Here is a 22,272-nt window from a genome sequence, read left to right as displayed (position 1 = left end):
CGGACGTAGTTATTGGGAAGGGCGAAGGTTTGGAGCTTGAAGAGGAGACCGGAATGCCATACGCGGTCATATGCACGTTCGAGGTCCAGGGAGAGGAAGATGGCGGAGCGACGGGAATTAAGCTGTTCGGAAAGGAGATGAGTGAGGTGAAGGAGAAGGTCGTCGGAAGAGACGTCTCGGGGCCAGCGCTCCTACTTACATGCAAAAGGCAGAGGGCGCTGCGGACCCGAGTTCAGCCGTGGCGCGGCCTCTTCCGTCGGCGGTAACGTCCTGAGACGCCGACGGCCGCGACGGGAACTGTGGCCAGCGATGTCACGGTCAGGGCGCGCGTGCTCGAGTTGGTTGGTTGGTTGCGTCCGTGGATACAGCATCTGCAGCTGTCCTTCCATCAAAGGAGACGGTAGCAATCCGTCTGCCAAATAGTTGTATAATTAGTGACGAACACAAGCACACTCTACTCTCTGAACCGAAATGAAGGAAAAAAGAGTACCCCAGACAGTATTTGACACAAATTGTCGAGCAGTGTGTCAGACATATTAAAGCCGTCTCCTGTAGCGGAAGGATTGTTACAGTACTTAGGGTGATCCATTTTTATTAAATGTTTTTCATCAGTGAAAATCTTTTACAATCTGTTTTACGTGATCTCATTTTTATCTTCCCTGCGATGTTTCACCTATACTGACCCTTCTAGGGCAAAGTAAATTGCAGCTGGTTGCCACTCCGTATTTGTCACTAATCTCTTCCTTCTGCTGGTAACGATCTACCCCAAAAAATTTCAGCATCCTCTTGAAAATACTGGATATTCAAGTACTGTATACGAGATGACCTAAACATTATCCTCAGCCGAAGTCAACAGACAAAGTGTGGCTTAACTGTCCAAATGTTATATAAACTGTCCTAAAATATATTGCATTTTGATTGCTATGAAATTCTGCAGCTGAAGAACTGACAATGTTTTCGATACACCTTTAATATACAGGGTGATTATAATTAAAGTTAGACTTTCAAACAACTGTAGAAATAACATCAATGGTCAGAATGACGTCAAATTGCAACGGAATATTATCGGAGAATAATGCCATACGTTTTCCACTTCTCCGATAATATTCCATTGCAATTTAACGTCATTCTGACCGAACACAACCTCGTGTCTAAAAACAACCAAAAGCTACAGGAAATGGCGGAAGCTGCTTATGGCGGTCCTTCTGAGCTACGACAGGTAGGTCGTTCTTACCCCCCACAGCAACTGTTCACTGACAGTAAGTGATATGTGTACCAAGTTTGATTGAACTGCTGTAGTGGCTTAAGAGAGTCCAGTGTATTAATCACTGCGACACCTCGGTAGACCCGTAGGACGGGTAACTGAAGACATGCCATCTGACTATCGAAAGAATTTAATCCACACAGTACCGAAGATAGGAACGTCGGGTAAAAGCGAGAACATCCGCAGAATCATGTTGACAGCCCATTCAGTCAAAGTGCTGCCCAGTATAATATACGTAAGGAAGAAAAAGAAGCCGGCCGGGGTGGCCCAGCGGTTCTAGGCGCTACAGTCTGGAACCGCGCGACCGCTACGGTTGCAGGTTCGAATTCTGCCTCGGGCATGGATGTGCGTGATGTCCTTAGGTTAGTTAGGTTTAAGTAGTTCTAAGTTCTAGGGGACTGATGACCTCAGAAGTTGAGTCCCATAGTGCTCAGAGCCATTTGAACCATTTGAAGAAAAAGAAAATTGAGGATCTAATAGATGACGGGGAGTTTGCTTTAAGCAAAAGCACAAGAGATGGAGTTATAATGTCACACCAGATAATGGCAGAATCATTTAAGAAAAATCAAGACAACTTCATCGAATATGTCGCACAAGAAAAACAGTTTGACAGTTTTAACTGATGCAAAATGTTTCGAATCATCAGAAGACATGTATAAGCTATTAATATGTAGATGTAACCACGGGGACGATAAGAATGGAAGCCCAGAAGACAAGTGTTCGGATTAAAAAGAGCGTAAGACAAGATGAGGTCTCCCTCCTCTGCTATTCGACGTGTACATTGAAGAGGCAATAAAGCTAATCAAACGTAGTTTAATAAGTGTGATTAAAATTCAGGGCCAAAGTACATAGATAACGACGAAGTACTCAGATGAAAAATGGTGTAAGATAGGAATGTTCGGTATACATATCATAGAAGAGATGTCAGGTATGGAAGAAAACCACAGACATGTGTTTAAAATTGGGGGTGAAAGGACAGCAATGACAAGATTCGCTGATGACGTTCTTATCCTCAGTGAAATATTGGAAGCAAAATAAAGAGCGATGGACGAAGAAACGAGGACGTAAGAAGTAGAGTAGTACAGTCCACTCGAAACGTTATTCTCGTCATGTTTACCTAGTCATAAATTTTACTTACGAAGCGTTGCTAAGCAATAATATTCATAATTACATATGTACAGCTGCTAATGTCTTAACCGAAGGTTTTTGCTGTCTGTTTTTATATTCAGGCTTGAATAGTTTATAACGGCCCTGGACCGAAACATATCACGTAAATATTTAGTATTCAAGATATCACAAAAATACAATATCGAAGTAATATTTCAAATAGAGTCGTGCATTTGATCATCTGTCCGTATGTACGAACCGTCTCTTCACTTCTGTACGTCGCAGTTGGTTTTCTCCTCCGGTGATCCAAGGTTAAAGCACACACCAGGGGAGCCGCACTGCGTGACACAAAGAATGGAAGTACCCAGGAGACATCATGATCGAATGTCAAGGTAACTTCGTAACGTACACGCCATTGGCGGATATGTGATTGACTAGAGTCACAGTTCTCTGTGACAGGCAGAACGACCGCCAGACCGCGTTAGTGTTGTTTCCGTTTAGTGTTGTTACCAGGCCTGGTAGGTTGTATAAGGGACGTGTTGGTTTATCACTGTAAAGGAAACACAGATGCCGCGTACTTCTGTGAGACAGCACCTGACAGATTTTGTAAGGTCCTCATTGTGGGTGTCATTCTCGCTGGCTGGTCGAACATCGCAGTATCCAGGTTAGGGGCATTCACGCAGGACAGGGGCCCCACGTTGGACTGCATGAGGACGTGAGGACAGGCACACACGTCAGCGAGGTTCTCGTCGTCCGCGTCACAAGAGAGAATAGCCATGTCTACACACTGTAACCCCTTCACATTTGGACCTGCCATCCGAGAACAAGTACGCAACATTCTATATCATTCCACTTCATTGGTCAGCGACGAGCGGCGGAAGCACTACCTTCCCATGTGTAGGCTGTCGTTAACGCCACCTCACAAACGACTGGGTTTGGAGGTGCGCCGTGACTGGGAAGTATGGAACGGCGATGAATGGCGTCGCACTGTATTCAGTGATGAACCGCGGTCCTGCACTGGCCTGTATGATCGCCGTCGGTGAGTATTGTAGTGACCCGGACAGAGGTCCCGTTCTTCTATAGTTTTGGAGAGATGTTACTGATCGCGTCACAGAGTGGGAGCTATCGGGTATGACTTCACGTTATGGCTGGTAGTGGCTGAGGAAACTCTGACGGCACAATGCACGCCACTGAAATTCCATGTCCTCATGTGTTACTTCTTGTGTTACACTGTCATGGGGGCGTTTTCCGGCAGAACAATCCTCGTCCACACTCGACACATGTCTCAGTGTCTGCGTGATGCTGAAGTACCCCTGTGGACTGCCAGATCCCCAGACCTGTCACCGATGGAACATACACTACTGGCCATTAAAATTGCTACACCACGAAGATGACGTGCTACAGACGTGAAATTTAACCGACAGGAAGAAGATGCTGTGATATGCAAATGATTAGCTTTTCAGAGCATTCACACAAGGTTGGCGCCGGTGGCGACACCTACAACGTGCTGACATGAGGAAAGTTTCCAACCGATTTCTCATACACAAACAACAGTTGACCAGCGTTGCTTGGTGAAACGTTGTTGTGATGCCTCGTGTAAGAGGGAGAAATGCGTACCATCACGTTTACGACATTGATAAGGGTCGGATTGTAGCCTATCGCGATTGCGGTTTATCGTATCGCGACATTTCTGCTCGCTTTGGTCGAGATCAAATGACTGTTAGCAGAATATGGAATCGGTGGGTTCAGGAGGGTAATACGGAACGCCGTGCTGGATCCCAACGGCCTCGTATCATTAGCAGTCGAGATGACAGGCATCTTATCCGCATGGCTGTAACGGTTCGTGCAGACACGTCTCGATCCCTGAGTCAGCAGATGGGGACGTTTGCAAGACAACAACCATCTGCACGAATAGTTCGACGACGTTTGCAGCAGCATGGACTATCAGCTCGGAGACCATGGCTACGGTTACCCTGCGATGGTGTACTCGACGACGAACCTGGGTGCACGAATGGCAAAACGTCATTTTTTCGGATGAATCCAGGTTCTGTTTACAGCATCATAATGGTCGCATCCGTGTTTGGCGACATCGCGGTGAACGCACATTAGAAGGGTGTGTTCGTCGTCGCCATACTGGCGTATCACCCGGCGTGATGGTATGAGGTGCCATCGGTTACACGTCTCGGTCACCTCTTGTTCGCATTGACGGCACTTTGAAGTGTGGGCGTTACATTTCAGGTGTGTTACTATCCGTGGCTCTACCCTTCATTCGATCCCTGCGAAACCCTACATTTCAGCAGGATAATGCACGACCGCATGTTGCAGGTCCTGTACGGGCCTTTCTGGATACAGAAAATGTTCGACTACTGCCCTGGCCAGTGCATTCTCCAGATCTCTCACCAATTGAAAACGTCTGGTCAATGGTGGCCGAGCAACTTGCTAGTCACAATACGCCAGTCACTACTCTTGATGAACTGTGGTATCGTGTTGAAGCTGCTTGGGCAGCTGTACCTGTACCTCTGTTTGACTCAATGCCCAGGCGTACCAAGGCCGTTATTACGGTAAGAGGTGGTTGTTCTCGGTACTGATTTCTCAGGATCTATGCACTCAAACTGCGTGAAAATGTAACCACATATCAGTTCTAGTATAATATATTTGTCCAATGAATACCCGTTTATGATCTGCATTTCTTCTCGGTGTAGCAATTTTAATGGCCAGTAGTGTATTTACGACCAACTCGGATGTCAACACCGTCCCAGCGGCAGTATCGAGGACCAGGACAACAGTCGTGGGCCTCCTTACTTCAGGAGCGGGCACAACGGCTGCATGACACCCTTCTCAATCAAAGCAGTGCGTGCGTCCAGACCAAAGAGGGTGTAATGTCGTACTGATAAGTGATGTCATACTGCCAAGTTCTTTGTAAATTTGACTCAATTGTGCAGTCACGGAAATAACAGCACATAGCCTCTCAATCTGTGAAGTTTCATTTCGTTTCCTTGTCTCGTTCTAGATGCTTCAATATTTTTGTCAGCCAGTGTATATAGTTTTATACAACTGGAGCTACCTTGCAATGAAACTGCTAGCGATGGTTGCAGATGCTTTACGATCAAGAAACATGTTGTATAAAATTGCAGAGAAATAAATTAAGTGCACAAAGATGAAATCAATGATGACGCAGTGACTTGAAACGAGCTGTGGAACTGGGTGAACCGAGTCAGTGGAAGGCAACGTCTTACTCTGCCTCTCACGCGCAGCTTGTTAGGTAGGCTGGTGGGAACAATTTCCAGTCGAGCCATATGGCAGTGCATTCTAGGTGTGCAGTCCCAATAATAACCGTTGCTGGCCAGGCAGGAAATTTCTCCCTCCCGCTGCACCTTGCGGGGAGAGAGATTTTCAAATGGGCAGTGTAACAGTGGGACCAGATCATGGCGCAAAATCGCGAGCCCAAAAAGTATCATTAAGGGAGAAGTATTTATCAAGCTGAAAGTAACAAAATATGATTGTTTCGCAACAGGGGCAAGAGGCCCGGCTTGTGGTGTGGGAGATCACCTGTTGGATCAGTCAGAACTCAAGCACACTGCTAAAAGCTGTGGCGACGGGGCCTCACTCTTGCCTGCATCTGGTTAGACGACACGGGGATATCCGCGCCCCTGGGGCTGCACAGTACCGGCTGAGTAATCCATATCAATCTCGTCCTCCCCTCTCTCTAACCATCTCCTCTATCCCCTTCTCTCTGTTCATATGCTCCACCCCTATCTATGTCAAGCTCATCCTCCTCCACAATCTCTCTGTATCTCTCCTCCTCCCCTCTCTCTGTCCATTTCCTCCCTCCTTTTCTCTGTTTAGCTATTCGCTTCCACACATGTAGCACCTGCAAAGCATGCTGATACTTCCCCCTCTCGATGTCCATATCCTCCTCCTCACTGTCTGTCCACATCATTCTCCCTTTCTCCTCTGCCCATTCCCTCGTCCCCCTGTCCGTCACCTCTTCCCATGTCTCTGTCTTTTCGTCTCCTTCCTCTCCTTTCTCTGTCCACCTCACACTACCCCATCTCCCACCATCTGTCTCCTCCCCCCACCTCTCTCTGCTAAACCATTCCCATCTACACATGTAGCCCCTAGAAAGCGTGCAAAACTTACGTGCACAGCATCTCTGTTGTGTATGTCAGCCTACATGCCGTAAGCATCAAAGCATCAAATAAAAAAACTACAAAGAACGAAACTCGTCTAGCTTGAAGGGGGAAACCAGATGGCGCTATGATTGGTCCGCTAGATGGCGCTGCCATAGGTCAAACGGATATCAACTGCGTCTTTTTTAAATAGGAACCCCCATTGTTTATTACGTATTCGTGTAGCACGTAAAGAAATATGAATGTTTTAATTGGACCCCTTTTTTCACTTTGTGATAGATGGCGCTGTAATAGTCACAAACATATGGCTCACAATTTTAGACGAACAGTTGGTAACAGGTAGGTTTCTTTAAATTAAAATACAGAACGTAGGTACGTTTGAACATTTTATTTCGGTTGTTCCAATGTGATACATGTACCTTTGTCAACTTATCATTTCTGAGAACGCATGCTGTTACAGCGTGGTTACCTGTAAATACCACATTAATGCTATAAATGCTCAAAATGATGTCCGTCAACCTCAATACAATGTAACGACATTCCTCTCAACACCGAGTAGTTCGCCTTCCGTAATGTTTGCACATACATTGACAATGCGCTAACGCATGTTTTCAGGCGTTGGCGGTGCATCACGATAGAAAATATCCTTCAACTTTCCCCACAGAAAGAAATCTAGTGACGTCAGATCCGGTGAACGTGCGGTGCTTCGACGACCAATTCACCTGTCATGAAATATGCTGTTCAATATCGCTTCAACCGCACGCGAGCTATGTGCCGGACATCCATCATGTTGGAAGTACATTCTGTCATGTAGTGAAACATCTTGTAGTAACATAACATCGGTAAAACATTACGTAGGAAATCAGCACACATTGCACCATTTAGATGGCCATCGGTAAAATGGGGGCCAATTATCCTTCCTCCCATAATGCCGCACCATACATTCACCCGCCAAAGTCGCTGATGTTCCACTTGTCGCAGCCATAGTGGATATTCCGTTTCCCAATAGTGCATATTATGCCGGTTTACGTTACCGCTGTTGGTGAATGACGCTTCGTCGCTAAATAGAACACGTGCAAAAAATCTGTCATCGTCCCGTAATTTCTCTTGTGCCCAGTGGCAGAATTGAACACGACGTTCAAAATTGTCGCCATGCAATTCCTGGTGCATAGAAATATGGTACGGGTGCAATCGATGCACTCAATGTCAATAGAAGGCGACGGTTTGCTTCTAGTTACAAACAAACTTACTTTTAAAGCGAATTTTTACGTGTCTCTTCCATTGAGCGGAACCAGATTACCCTAGTGCGATATCCATTTTATCATTATCTATTAACAAGGACAGTAAACCAGGAAGAATAATCAATACTCCAGCAGTGATCCACCTTGGAGCAGCGCTGCTCAGTCTCTGCTGAAGTACTCGTTATTCTGCGTGTTTTACTGTCCCTGTTGATACATAGTGATAAAACGAATTCACAATAGCAATTTGGGGCCACTCTGTTGATGGGACTCGTAAAATTCCGTTTTAAAAATCATGTTGTATGTAACTGAAAACAAAGTAACACTTTCCGTTGACAATGAATGTCGCATCAAAGAGGTGATGACCAATATTTGTTTGGACTGACTCCAGCAACACACTGCAAAAACGAAACTGTAAATATCTGCCGAAGAACCAACCATTCTTTGATGAGACACGTGTCCATAATTAAAGTTCCAGTTTCAAAACGCTCAGAATGACGTCAGATTTGAACAGTATATTGTTGACGCACGGAAAAAACAACGAAAATTGGACCGCGCCAAGATACACACACCAAAGAAAGGCGCGGCACACGGCTGTTCCACAGTTTGCGTCAGAGACGTCCAACGGGAAAAATGTAATCGTCGTGTGACTAGGGCCTCCCGTCGGGTAGACCGTTCGCCGGGCCTTTCGATTTGACGCCACTTCGGCGACTTGTGCGTCGAGTCCAACAGGAGTGTTTCCGTGAATGATCGCGCGCTAATGGCAGAGATGTTTTACAATGACGGTGACTGTACGCCAGTAGCCCTGGAGAAGTTCCAGGCAAACAAGGACATGAAAAAAGGCATTGGTGGGCTGTCTGTTAAGAGTCTGGAGAAAATGATAACAAGATTCGAAAAGACAGGTTCTTTTGAAATGCAAGGTGGCACATGGAGGAAAACAGTTGATCCAACTGTCGAAGATGTGGCCACAGCGTTGCAGGAGGGGTCGACCGGTGGTGTACAAACAAGCAGTGCACGGGGAATTACCGGAATACTGGACGTGCCTGCGAGCACGCTGCATAAAATCCTACGAAACATCCTCAGTTACTATCCATACAAAATCACTCATGTTTAGGAACTGCCTCCTGATTACCTGCCAGCAAGACAAACAATGAATGTTCACGGAACATTCAGTGGACAGAAGAAGCCCATTTCCATCTCCAAGGACATGTCAATACGCAGAATTGCAGAATATGAGCAACGGAAAATCCGCACGCACATCAAACGGTACCACTTCATTCCGCAAAGGTGACTGTTCGGCGCGGAATGACGGCGTTACCCGTATCGACTTTTGCATACCAACGTCATTCCAACAGTTCAACAACGTGGATATGTTTTTGTGTGTGTGTGTGTGGGGGGGGGGGGGGGGGGGGGGGAGACGAATCATTTTTATGCAAGATGGCGCTCCTCCGCATATTGCACAACCGTGAAGTGGCTACTGCAGAGGCGTTTCGGAAATGCTAGAATTATCAGCCGTCTACATCTACATCTATCTACATTTATACTCCGCAAGCCACCCAACGGTGTGTGGCGGAGGGGCGGAGGGGCGGAGGGCACTTTACATGCCACTGTCATTACCTCCCTTTCCTGTTCCAGTCGCGTATCGTTCGCGGGAAGAACGACTGCCGAAAAGCCTCCGTGCGCGCTCGAATCTCTCTAATTTTACATTCGTGATTTCCTCGGTAGGTATAAGTAGGAGGAAGCAATATATTCGATACCTCATCCAGAAACGCACCCTCTCAAAACCTGGACAGCAAGCTACACCGCGATGCAGAGCGCCTCTCTTGCAGAGTCTGCCACTTGAGTTTGCTAAACATCTCCGTTACTCTATCACGCTTACCAAATAACCCTGTGACGAAACGCGCCGCTCTTCCTTGGATCTTCTCTATCTCCTCTGTCAACCCGACCTGGTACGGATCCCACACTGATGAGCAATACTCAGGTATAGGTCGAACGAGTGTTTTGTAAGCCATAGGCGTCGTATTTGCCTACAGCCTGACCGTCCCGATCACCTGATCTTAATCCGAGTGACCTATAGCTATGGAGTTATTGTGTTGTGTTCAGTGCCCCAGTTACACGCATTGCGCAACGCATTCTGAACGTGACTCCCGAGACACTTCGATCTGTTATGAAATACGCTTTTCCCGATTTAAACTTGTTGCAAAAACGGGGTACAGCGTACTGAACACGTCTTGCGTCAGTCTCACGACAGTAGAAACCGATGCCATTTTGATTTTTATGCAGTTTTCGGCATCAGGACAATTAAATAAATGGTTCAAATGGCTCTAAACACTGTGGAACTTAACACCTGAGGTCATTAGTCCCCTAGACTTAGAAGCACTTAAACCTATTTAACCTAAGGACTTCACACAAATCCATGCCCGAGGCAGGATTCGAACCTTCGACCGTAGCAGCAGCGCGGTTCCGGACTGAAGCGCCTAGAACCGCTCGGTCACAGAGGCCGGCATCAGGACAATTGAAAAAATTTCTCCCATCTGTTGTGGCACAACCTTGCCGTGATGGATAGGCTTACGTAAGAGTTCTAAAACTGCTGACTGCCGAACTTGTGCAGTCACGCACGTTGAGCAGTACGGATGGTGAAATGCGCAACTCAAGTCATAGGCGTCGTATATCGATTCATCTGCCATTTGTAGCCGACCCCATTTATGTTAAGACTGTTGCAGTGCCATCGATTGGTGAAATTTTCGTCAATTTTTTTTATTCTGTGATGTTTCCACCTGCGTCAGTAACATGCTGTTTCAATTTGTCATTGTTCTGAGGAATGGTTATCCTTCTACGGCGTTTTGCAACTGGAGCTTTAATTATGAACAGCCTATATGTACAGGGCGTCAGGGATATAAGTGCAGGTATTTTTACTCGTAACTGAGGACAGTGTGCTGAACAAACTTAGTATAAGAAACTTGCGCTCCAAGTTCATAAACAAAACGCCGTTTTTAATCTAAAACAGCAAAAAATGTACAAACGTATGTATCCAATTTGCAGAATAACCACGGAAGATGCTTTAAAAATAAAAAAAAAGGTTCAAAATGGCTGTGAGCACTATGGGACTTAACTACTGAGGTCATCAGTCCCCTAGAATTTAGAACTAGTTAAACCTAACTAATCTAAGGACATCACACACATCCATGCCCGAGGCAGGATTCGAACCTGCGACCGTAGCGGTCACGCGGTTCCAAACTGAAGCGCTTAGAACCGCACGGTCACACCGGCCGGCTAAAAATAAAAGCTGAACCCGTCTGGTGTGATTCTGTTTAATGAAATTGCAGCAAGCTCAAGACGGAAAACCTACAATAACTGAGTATTTACTTCATTTGTAGACCAAAAAAATTATAGCTGTTAGAAGTAGTATGTTTTAGGCGGGTTAGTACCTCCAAGTACATGTGTCAAGAGCAAGCCATTAATACTTATTTTCCCCTGGGCAGCAGGTCAGATGTTGAAGTGTGGACAGATTAACACAAAACGGTTAGTCTATACTGACAGGCATAGTCCACATAGTGGTGCATTACGACCGTGCAGAAAATATTAGGTTGGGAATTATGTGATGTGTTTGCAGGAAGACTGTTAGATGCCGAGAAAAAACAACTCTCACTCCGAAGTGGGTATATATTAAGAGACCAATGATCACAACATCTGCACTTGTACCCCTAGGATCCATTATTTATAGTCGTTACCATGTTTTTTTTTTTTTTTTTTTTTTTTTTTCTAGGACGCTTTTACCAGTTCAGACATTAAACTGTAGGAGCAGTATGTAAACTTTATTGTGTGTTCTGTACTATTAAACTAATAAAAATGAATTTTGTTCACTCGTAACAAATGTTTTACTGCGTCTCAAGGCACAACGATCATCACAGCACGTTAGTAGATGTACAGCTTCACTGCTTGGACTTTGAATTGGAAACTTTTCTTCATTCTTTTCTAGGTGATAAAGCCTACCAGCGACATACATGTTCAATACTCAATTTGTTTATATTTCAGAGTCATCAACCGTCTTGTAGCAGGGTCTTAGTTAAATAATAGTGTAACAAGCATTGGGACAACGTGTAAATGCAAGGGAGGTGCTAAGGTAATGATGGAGCTCAGACTGAGGGTAACAATACGTGCCATATCCAGTCAGGAAATCCGTGTAACGCCACACACTGTGTCCACAAGTTGCACGTGGAAACATCAGTGACAGTAGCTCTGAGTCAGGCCTGTAGAGGTCTCAGGGAGACCAATGATTAAGGCGACTACTCGCAGAAAGCACAAAATCCAGGATCTACTCCAGCCAGCCGCAGTTATCGCTGCGCACTCGAAATAAAGAGAGTGATCGTTTTCCCCCGTCGGAATGATGATGTCCAAGATAGATACGAGAGCTACGAAAGTGACTGTAACGCGTGAAGATTTTAAAATGCTAAATGACTTCATAGTCTAAAATACGACGATGAAGGCGGCGGAAGAGTTTGGAGCACGTGATAAGCCAGCAGCGTCCACACAGTACTCCTGCGGGTTATCAGGAGCCTCTGAAAGAGATACGAGTATCTGACAAGGAGATAGCGTGTCTGCAGTAAAGCTCGAGTATGTCGCGTGAAAGCGGTCCACGAGTGGAGAAACGCAACGAATCAATACTACTTATTCAGTGAAACAACATGTGGACCACTTAAGAAACTGGACTCTGATCTGAGCGCCCAGCTTTTACAGTTGGTATAGTGATTGTTGCAGATGTTTCAACCTGCTGAAATTTTTTCTACGAGATCAATATAGCGCTTTGTAGACTATTGACATGAAGGCGAAGGCCAGTGTTTGAAGACTGTTGCAAGCACTAAATGTTAAACGGCAATGGCAATCGAAAAAGCTTTATCGTTCATAGGTGAACCGCCAAAAGAGTTCAAAATGTTTGAACGACCTTTTCCGAAACTATCGGATAATGCCTTGAGACGCTACTGAAGGACGAATATAAAAGTACTTAAGCAGCTGTAATTTATTGTAGAATGAGTACGATTTTCTCCTACGTGTCTAAGTGCGAATGGTGAGAAGCGGTACTGGATGATACGAAGGCAGGTGGAACGAATCTGGATGCTGAAGCAAAAACGAGTATAAAAACGAACCGAAGTGATGGTATACTGTTCCCAATATTTTGTGAGTTATTTAATTCGAAACTTCATCGCAATATGTATGGACCCCTCAGCGATGCTGTTGACGTATGGCTGGAGTGAAACCAGTTACGGAATAAGTAATACATGCCAGGAGAAATGTGTTTCGGACGGGCTGAGATCTAACTGCTCAGTATGTCAGTAGTAAAGCGAACAATCCCTTTCTGTCTACATGGACAGTGGCGCATAGCGCCCGCTAGAGTGGACACCTGTTAGTGGTCATTTCTCTGGCGTTTCCAGTAAGACACGTGGCTGCAAATGCACGCAGTCCAATGCAGCGGGCGCTGCACGCTGGTCTTGTGACCTGCACACATTTGCAGCCTCATGACTTAAAAACGCCAAAGAGGAAACCATTAAAAGCTGTCCACTGTAGTAGGCGTTATGCGCCACGGAGTTAGCTAAATATCGGATCTCCACGAGCAGTCGGTGTTGTTTTGTGAAGTTCACTTCGATACAAGGAAAAATGATGTACTGCCTCAGTGACTTATTTACTGTAACTTGTGACATTGCGTGCAGTTGATAGATACCACTTTCATGGTGAGACAACACACACAGTCAGAGTTTTCCAGTTACTAAAAACTGATTGTCAATAGGCTGAGAAGGGAAATCGATAAAAGTCAGTGTAATGTTCTGCACGAATACTTACAACCAAAGCCGGCCGCTGTGGCCGAGCTGTTCTAGGCGCTTCAGTCCGGAACCGCACTGCTGCTACGGTCACAAGTTCGAATCCTGCCTCGGGCATGGATGTGTGTGATGTCCTTAAGTTAGTTAGGTTTAAGTAGTTCTAAGTCTAGGGGACTCAAGTCCCAAAGTGGTTAGAGCCATTTCAACCTACAACCAAAGATGATCCTTGGGGGGGGGGGGGTTGTTTGGGGAAGGAGACCAGACAGCTAGGTCATCGGTCTCATCGGATTAGGGAAGGACGGGGAAGGAAGTCGACCGTGCCCTTTGAAAGGAACCATCCCCGCATTTACCTGGAGCGATTTAGGGAAATCACTGAAAACTTAAATTAGGATGGCCGGACGCGGGATTGAACCGTCGTCCTCACGAATGCGAGTCCAGTGTCTAACCACTGCGCCACCTTGCTCGGTGATGATGCTGGGTATCGGTATGTACAAAAGGTCAGTCATGGGTGCCCCATTAACACGCATCGTGCCGAAAGACTGTGGGTGAAGTAGTGCCGTTTAGGGAACAAATGGAAAGTCCGGAGTGTCTTGTTGGCTGATTAATCCTGATTTAGTGTCGTGCCTGTCTGTGGACGTCACTAGAGCTGTGCAGAAATAACACCAATACGTCCTGAATACTAAACTTTCTGCTTGTCCATCCTTGAGACTGATGGTCGTTCACGTACCAAATAAAATGAAACATCCGCAGTCGTCGTTTTGATGTTATTTTATTATATTGCAACCAGTTTCGATGACTGAGCACGTCATCTTCAGGCCTTAACTGACTCTGAGAGGGTGAACTTTAATCGTATACGCGATCCTATTAGTGGCTAACATCTACGAACTGGCTTCAGTAGAGTAGTGTAAACATTGGAAGAAATAGGAGCGCTGTGCTACAAGGTGCCGCAGACGAGAGCGAAAGGGGTCCTGCTATGAAATTAAACGCCACTCCAGACCATCACTGCTGGATGTCGGGCCGTTTGGCGGACGACAGTCGGGTTGGCGCTCCAGAGCTGTCCGTCGCGTCTCCAGAAAAGCCTTCCCTGGTCTTCGGGACTCAGTTCGAAGCCGGATTCATCACTGAAGACGATTCTACTCCAGTTAATGGCATTCCAAGGCCCGACACCACTGCAAATGTGCTTGTTTGCTTACAGAGGTCAATGGTAGTGGGGCGCATGGGACCCCGTGAGCAGCCTAGCAACGGACGTTGTGGTCGATGAAGCACCAGTTGCGCTTCGGGCCGATGATAATGATGAATCCGGGGATCTCAGTGCCTCTCTGACGATTGCTCTGTCTTCACGTTCTGCGTCGCTCTAGGTCGACCGCTTCCTTCTTGACACTGTGTTAGGCCACGGTTCGCCCATCCCTGCCAACACCGTCGAATAGGTCCTATTCAAATGTCGAGCCATTCACTGATTAACCTGGCCGGCATCTACGAGCTCAAGTTCATAGTGCTGTGGTATGTGGGGAAAAAACCGCAAATTGGCATTCATAAGAAGAAGAACAACACCAAAAATGCAACACGAGCTTAATATGTAAGAAACTGTCCACGCAACCTGCCACTGATGATGCCTTGCAGAAAATAAAGGCGAAACGCGTATGGCACTAAAATTATGTTTTATTCAGTTGCTGTCAGACGGTACATAAATAAAAATTATCGATATACCGTAATATTATACGCAATTGAGGAATACAGGACCAAAAAAGTTGAAGGCTGACATCTGTGTATGTTGTTCACACGCCTGTCTGCAAGGCTCAGTTACTGTCCAACTGAGTGCACGCAATGAAAGAATTTACGCCCTGCTATCGACATGTTCCCTGTTTAACATCCTTGCTAGCTATCCAGTGAAATTGCGCTGCAGCTGACAAAGTGAACAGTTTTGCATTTTCAATCGATCAATACGTGTATGAATATTAACGTGTGACCAGTTTACACAACTCCTTCGAGTTGCGTTTCTCTTCTTTGAGTATATTTATTGGTCGTGAAAGCCATTAGACAGACAACGTGCAGCTGGACGTGGATTCAGTGCCCAGCACCGGCATAGTCACTTACAGGGCGACAGCGCTTGATCGTCACCACCGGATTCGTCCAGATTTGAGGCAGGTGCAGGTCTTGGCGAGAAGTGAGAGTAACAGGCGTGGGAGCTCCAGATGGCCAAGCGTTAGAAGAAACAGCATTTTTGTTGCGTGCCGGAAGAAGCACGAGGCGCTTGTGCCAATACAGTCTCCAGGAAACTGTTCAAACAACGGACAGAGTACGGAATGGTAAACACGAAAGTGCTGAGATCGAATCGCTGTGCGGAAACTTCGTTTTTCATCATCAATTTTTACATTACTTATTCTGAAAATAATGCGACATAAAATGAGCGAATGGCGTCAGTGGCCGGGAGTTCCCAGGCGGGAAGTTCGGCCGCCAAGTGAAAGTCTTACTGAGTACGACGCCACATTGGGCTACTTGCGCGTCGAAAATGGGGATGGAATGAAGACGACAGCACAATACCCAGTCCCTGAGGGGAGAAAATCTCCCACCCCAGCCGGAAATCGAACCCGGGACCCCGTGCGTGGCACTCCAACTCGCTGACCACACAGCTAACGGGGCGGACTAATCCGACATAATGGTGATGTGATGAAACTCCATGTGCAAGAGAAGAAATATGTTGAGTTGACTCGTGGGAAGGACAAATAAATCCACAACTATACGACGATATTTTTGAGGGTGAATAAGGCATCGTGGAGTATTATAGTGAGTCGCCCCAAATCCACTTCGCTAGTGCAACCCTGCGACGTCTGTTTTTGTCGTCAGCTCAAAAAACATTGATGAAAAAGCTTCAAAACTCCTCTTATCTCGTCGAGAGGGAAAAACAAATCGCATCCAGAGAAGACTGCATCAAAATATATTACAGTGTACGCTCCCGGCTGTATTGTCCAAAATTTTACGAAATGACGCGTTACGCGTGATTATCTGCCAAACTATGCGATGAGAGAGAACTTTTTATGAATGTAAACGAAGTTTGGTTTTGTATAGAAACATTAAAACAACCATTTAATTGCAAAAATGTGACGTTTATAAAGCGAGCAAGACCCCCAGAAAATTTCTGCTTCCCCTGTATTTATTTTCAATAGAAAATTAAGCTTCGCTTTTCCTTGTCACGTTTTTTATGAAAGTATTAACAAATGCAGTATATTGAGCATTATTTTGGTTTATTTGCAGTGTAAATAACGTAAAATTTGCTGATAGAAAAGTTGCCGCATATGAACTCGATCCCATGGTTCTTAGCATAACGTTCTGTACTCTCCGTGCTGCTTGAAAACTGTGTCAACATGAACTGCTTATGCGCCGCCCGACCCGCGCCGGAAATGCTATTTTTTCTAAACTCTCGGCCATCTGGACTCCTCCTCCCGTCATTTTCATTTCGGGCCAAGCCCTGCAAGGAACGTAACGTGGAGGAACTTGGTGTTGTCGAGTAGACGCGGACCCCCTTGTTAGTAATGTAGATGTTGTGTTTGTGCGCACGCCTTTTCCTATTTCACGAGTACTCCTCACATTGCTTGTTATTTCCTTTTACGGAAATCTTTAACTGAGTTTACCCAATGACTAATTTCTTGTTCGCGACTGACCACCTTAGCCAAACATGTCCTTTCAGGCTGCAGTTGGATCTTGTTCAGCAGTCTGTATTCTTATGTTAACAGTTGTGGAATGTCGCCAGTTTCTATATGTTGTACACAATGGCGTGATTACTTCTCCCCGCGCATGAATATTTCAGAATAAGGATCTGGAATCAGATAGTATCATGACGGATTCATCCATTCCTTGATTCAGACCAGGGTGCTATTTTGTTAGGCCCAAGCACGGCGTTATTGAATGTAGCATGCAATTTTTATTGTTCGTCCCACACCAGTAGGTGATCAAGTTCTGACGGATTTCTTATGCCACTCAACTTGAGACGTTATTGCATATTAGTTGAATGTTAATATAAAAATATACACTTGAATCTAGTACTTGCAATCAATACAAAATAAAAGGATTAGATATGAGAACTGGAGGGATGCATGACAGTGCGCTATAATTGCTGTTATTACCTTAATCTTTATCTTATTCTATCTTATCTACAACTGAACAGGTTGCAACTATCCTTTAGAAGACTCACACTGATCAGCTTAAACACTATGATCACTGCCCACCGTGACGTCGATTGGTGCCTGGTGACGTTGCAGGCACTGGACGCGGTAGCAAAAGTATGTAAGCGGAGCAGACACGTACGGGTGATCACCCTAGCGAAGGTATGGGCTGCAAATGGGAAAATCCATTGAGATAAGCGACGCTGACAAGGAGCAGGGCGAATCTGGTCGAATGTTCACGTGCTACTGTCGTAAGCGTCTGCGGAAAGAGGTACGACAGTGAAACTACCACTAGGCGCTAAATGCTTGGACGTCCACGACACTTCACAGAACGTGGGGTTCAGAGGCCCGTCTATTCTGTAAAGTAGGACAGATGATGTTCTGTGACATTTCTGCAAAAAGAGCACAATGCTGGTGCACGCACAAGTGTTTCGCAGCACACCGTTCATTGTCCATTGTTGTACACGGAGCTCCGAATCAGACCACTCTTACGTGTTCACATGTTGATCCAACGACACCGTCAAATACGATTGCTGTGGGTACAGGACCATCGGGATTTGACCGTCGATCAATGGAAACGTATCGGCTCTTCGGGTGAATCAAATTTTTGCTATATTAGGTCGATGGTCGTTTCCACAAACACCGTCATCGACAGCGGCAGCTCGAAACGCAGGCTGTGTGGAGCAGTATTATGTAATGGGAGACATTGTCGTATGGTTTCACGGGGCCTCTGGTAGCAACTGAAGATACGCTGGCAGCTACGAACCACCCGCATCCCTTCATGCTTTACGTCTTTCCCGATGGCAAATGTCATCTTTCACCAACTTAATTGTCCGTGTCTCGGAGCCAGAACCGTGCTACAGCAGTTTGAGGAGCATTATAGTGAACTCACGTTGATGTCTCGGCGAACAAATTCGCCTGATGTAAATCCTACGGAACCCATCTGGGTTTCTATCGGGCAGCATCACCGCGTACGCGAACGAACGGCCCCATATTTACGCTAATTACATGGCCTGTGTGTAGACATATAATGCCATACACCTCCGCAAACCTACCAAAAAACTGCCAGGTCCCTGACACGCAAAATCAGTGATGTATTTCTTGCCAAAGACGGACACACAGGCTATTAAGCAGGCGGTCGTAATGTTTTGCCTCATCAGCGTATTGTGAAATAGTTTATATCTTTCCATCACATATCACGATCCAAAATAAAACACTAATAAGAACTCAAAAAGCGTGGAGTATCTGACCAGTTGCAGTTAGGCTATAAAAGCAATAATCTTATAATTCAGCGTTTAGCTTTTACGATGCTCTTGCAATTCTGCTCAGAGATATAGAATTGGTAACAATAAAAATCAACGATTTGAAAAGGATTTCCCAAAAAAATTGGTCTTGAAATATCTTGCGCAAAAACAGAATATACGACAAACGTAAAAGATATTCCCAATTTCATGAACACAGATTAAAAAGAAAGTGAAAGCGTCTACAAATTTAAATTTGTTGGTAAGTAATGCAGAAGAACGGACGTCACGAAAAGGCTAATAAGCCTAAGGCATGAAACTAGGAAATGCCCTCCCAGCTGATTAAAGATGTGTACAATAAAGACCTATTTATATCCTCTCACGTGAGGTTATAGTATTGCATTACAGTAATGAAACCAGAACGCTTATTGACACCCCAATGCCTGGTTTTGGGTAAGTAACAGCAAAAAATGGAGAGGATGGAAGGGCCTGAGAAAAAATATTGAGGTTAATAAAACACAGCTTTGAATTCAGGAACAGTAGTAATGAAGATTGATACCAGAAAGTTGAGCAGCAAATATAATGTTGAGGAAGCGTTTTACAGAAGCATGTTTCGGATGAATGAAAACACAATATGCAAGAGTCAACAGGATTAAGTTTCCTAGTGTAACTAACTCCAAGAAATCGGAGGTGATCTGAAAGAGATGACATGAAGTTGTGAATCAGAAACAATTCGAAAGAAGGTTCCAGATTCCAGTATACAGTAAAAATTAAAAAAAAAGTGAGTAAAGTCTTCAGAAGTTCAGAGACAACAGCGGTTTGATTTAATGAAAAATTATTAAGGAAACTGGACATTACATCAGAAGCAGTCAATTACGTGGTCCCTACTAGGCCCAAATGGAGTACAGCACAAAGAAATATGAGTGTGATGTTACATAAGTAATAGGGGAAAACGGGTTCTGCCGTATTTTATTTTTGAGGGTTGCATACATTCAGGGGAAAACATACATTCAGGGGCAAACCTAGTGTTCTGTTAATTGATTTATGGCCCACTGTGTGTCGTTTTATAAGCCTCTGGGGATAAACTGTCCTTCTGAGAAACCCCAACCCCTCTCGCTTCCCCTTCTGAACCCCCACCCCTCTGGGAAATCCCCATCCCTCCTCCCTAACCCTCTCTGATACAAGCGTACATTTGGTATCAATGTAATTGACTAATTAAATCCATAAGACCACCAATCCCATCTCCCACTTCCCTACCCACCTGGAATGTGGTGCTGAGCTATTGGCGAGGAATGAAATAGATTAGCTTATTTTCTTTATTTTGTGTGATACCCACCTGGAAATTGGTGGGAAAAGCTCAGCCCCTCCTTTCCCCACGCCACTCCAGCTGGAGAAATTGTGGGAAATGCACACTCTGTGCTGAGCTATTGCACTGGAAGGTGCAAGTATTACCTTGTCAATCAATTACATGTCCTAAATACATAATTACAGTGCTACAGAGTGGAGGTTTTGTCCTGCTGGAAAATTTTCGTGTGTGTGCTCACCTTCGCGTGCAGGGATTGACTGGTCAGTGCACAATGCCACCACCGAGGACATTCCACTACTCACCCTCGCTCTCTCCCTCCCCACCCCTCACAGAAAAAACTGATGGGAAAAATCGCTGAGATGATGGACTGGAAGGATCCCATGAGAAGAAATTCAACTACAGTGCTGGGTGCATCATGGTATTTTGTTTATCTGTACAATTCACTTGGCATACCAATTTTCAGGGGTTGGTTCTCTTTACACACACACACACACACACACACACACACACAAACACACACACACATACGCAGGAAAATTGTGCAGTTATACTAAGTGTTGACAACTGCACTACACTTACAAGCAGTTTTAGTTTTAGAATACGTGACCAGAAGTGAGGTTATGATCACATGGGCAGAAGCGGCATGAAATTGATAGAATTCGGAAAATTAATGGAAAATATGTACAAACTGAGGGAAAATATGCCAAAATGTGGGAAATTGAGGGGAATGAGGGAATACTGGCATGTCTGGTTTGTGTAGGGAGATTCTTGTATGTGGGAAACAGTGTGTGACTGCAAGAGAAATACAAAATAAAAGCCGACATGGATGCTTTGGGGAGCAGTGAAACAGTAATATTCGTGGGCAATGATAAGACGGCTGATTGTTTAATGTCGATGGCCACCAAAGATAGAGTAATAAACTAATATATGCCAGATCACAAGCTCTGATGCGACCTCAAAGTTATTTATACAAAGTATTTGGACATGTAACCGCGATAAACTTTACATCATCCTTAGCTAAAGAGCGTCATATTATCAGCGTGGGGACTGCAAGATACAATCACAGAATGGATCGCATGTTTGACCCCGTGCAAAACTGTTTAAGTGTTTTAAACTCTAGCAAACAGTATTTCCAATGTGCTTCTCTGTACTCTCTACCAATCGCGACCATGTGGTTCAGCTAGCAAATATCTCACAGAACAACTGTTGCACGGTTTTTAACAACGTTCTGCTGTACGTCTACTGAGATAATAGGAATACATGCAATTTGACCACTATCTTAGATACTGTCCTAGAAAAGAGAACCATCTGCCTCTAAACTGACATGAATCTGCGTTATAGAACAATAGAAAGTGGATGGAGTAATTGATTGAGAGGGTTTGTAACGAGTATGATTTAATAGTAGACTGATGATGCACTCTAGAGAGAGGGAATGTCGTGGCAGGTTATTTCTCACACATTTAACCATCTTTTTCTGTTCTTTTCTCGGGTTGTTTCACCGATGTGATAAAATCTGTGTTTGACTTGTAAACAATTGCTTGTTCTGTGTCTAACTTAGAGCGCTATCTGCCTGCAGTCGTAAACAGGAAACGTCCGTGTATGAAACTCAGCAGACTATGATGTATCATGTCCACCAAACCAATGGTAAATCTATTTTGGTATTTTCTTCTAGACGAGTGAAGATGTATGTGAAGAACTCCATTTCCCTGCCACATCTTGGACCTAAATCGAGTCTTTAGTTTCATAACTGTAGTGATTCTGTCAGTTACAGTTGCTTGTGAGGTACTGCAATCCCTGTACATACATTAGTTTGGTAAATGTTGTGCGTGGAAGAGAATGTGTTCTGTTCAAAAAGTTAGTGCAGCATGAAATTTCACATGTCGAACACTGTTGCTATGAATTTGTCTATCTCCTGATAAGATGTCGTTATTTCATGCATTTTCTATTGCTGACGATCATTTTATAAGACTGATGTGAGCATAGCTTGATTGACAAACTGGAACCATATGCGAA

Source organism: Schistocerca americana, chromosome 8 (genome assembly GCF_021461395.2).
Source record: "Schistocerca americana isolate TAMUIC-IGC-003095 chromosome 8, iqSchAmer2.1, whole genome shotgun sequence".
Taxonomy (NCBI): Eukaryota; Metazoa; Arthropoda; class Insecta; order Orthoptera; family Acrididae; genus Schistocerca; species Schistocerca americana.
This window is presented reverse-complemented; position numbering follows the sequence as displayed.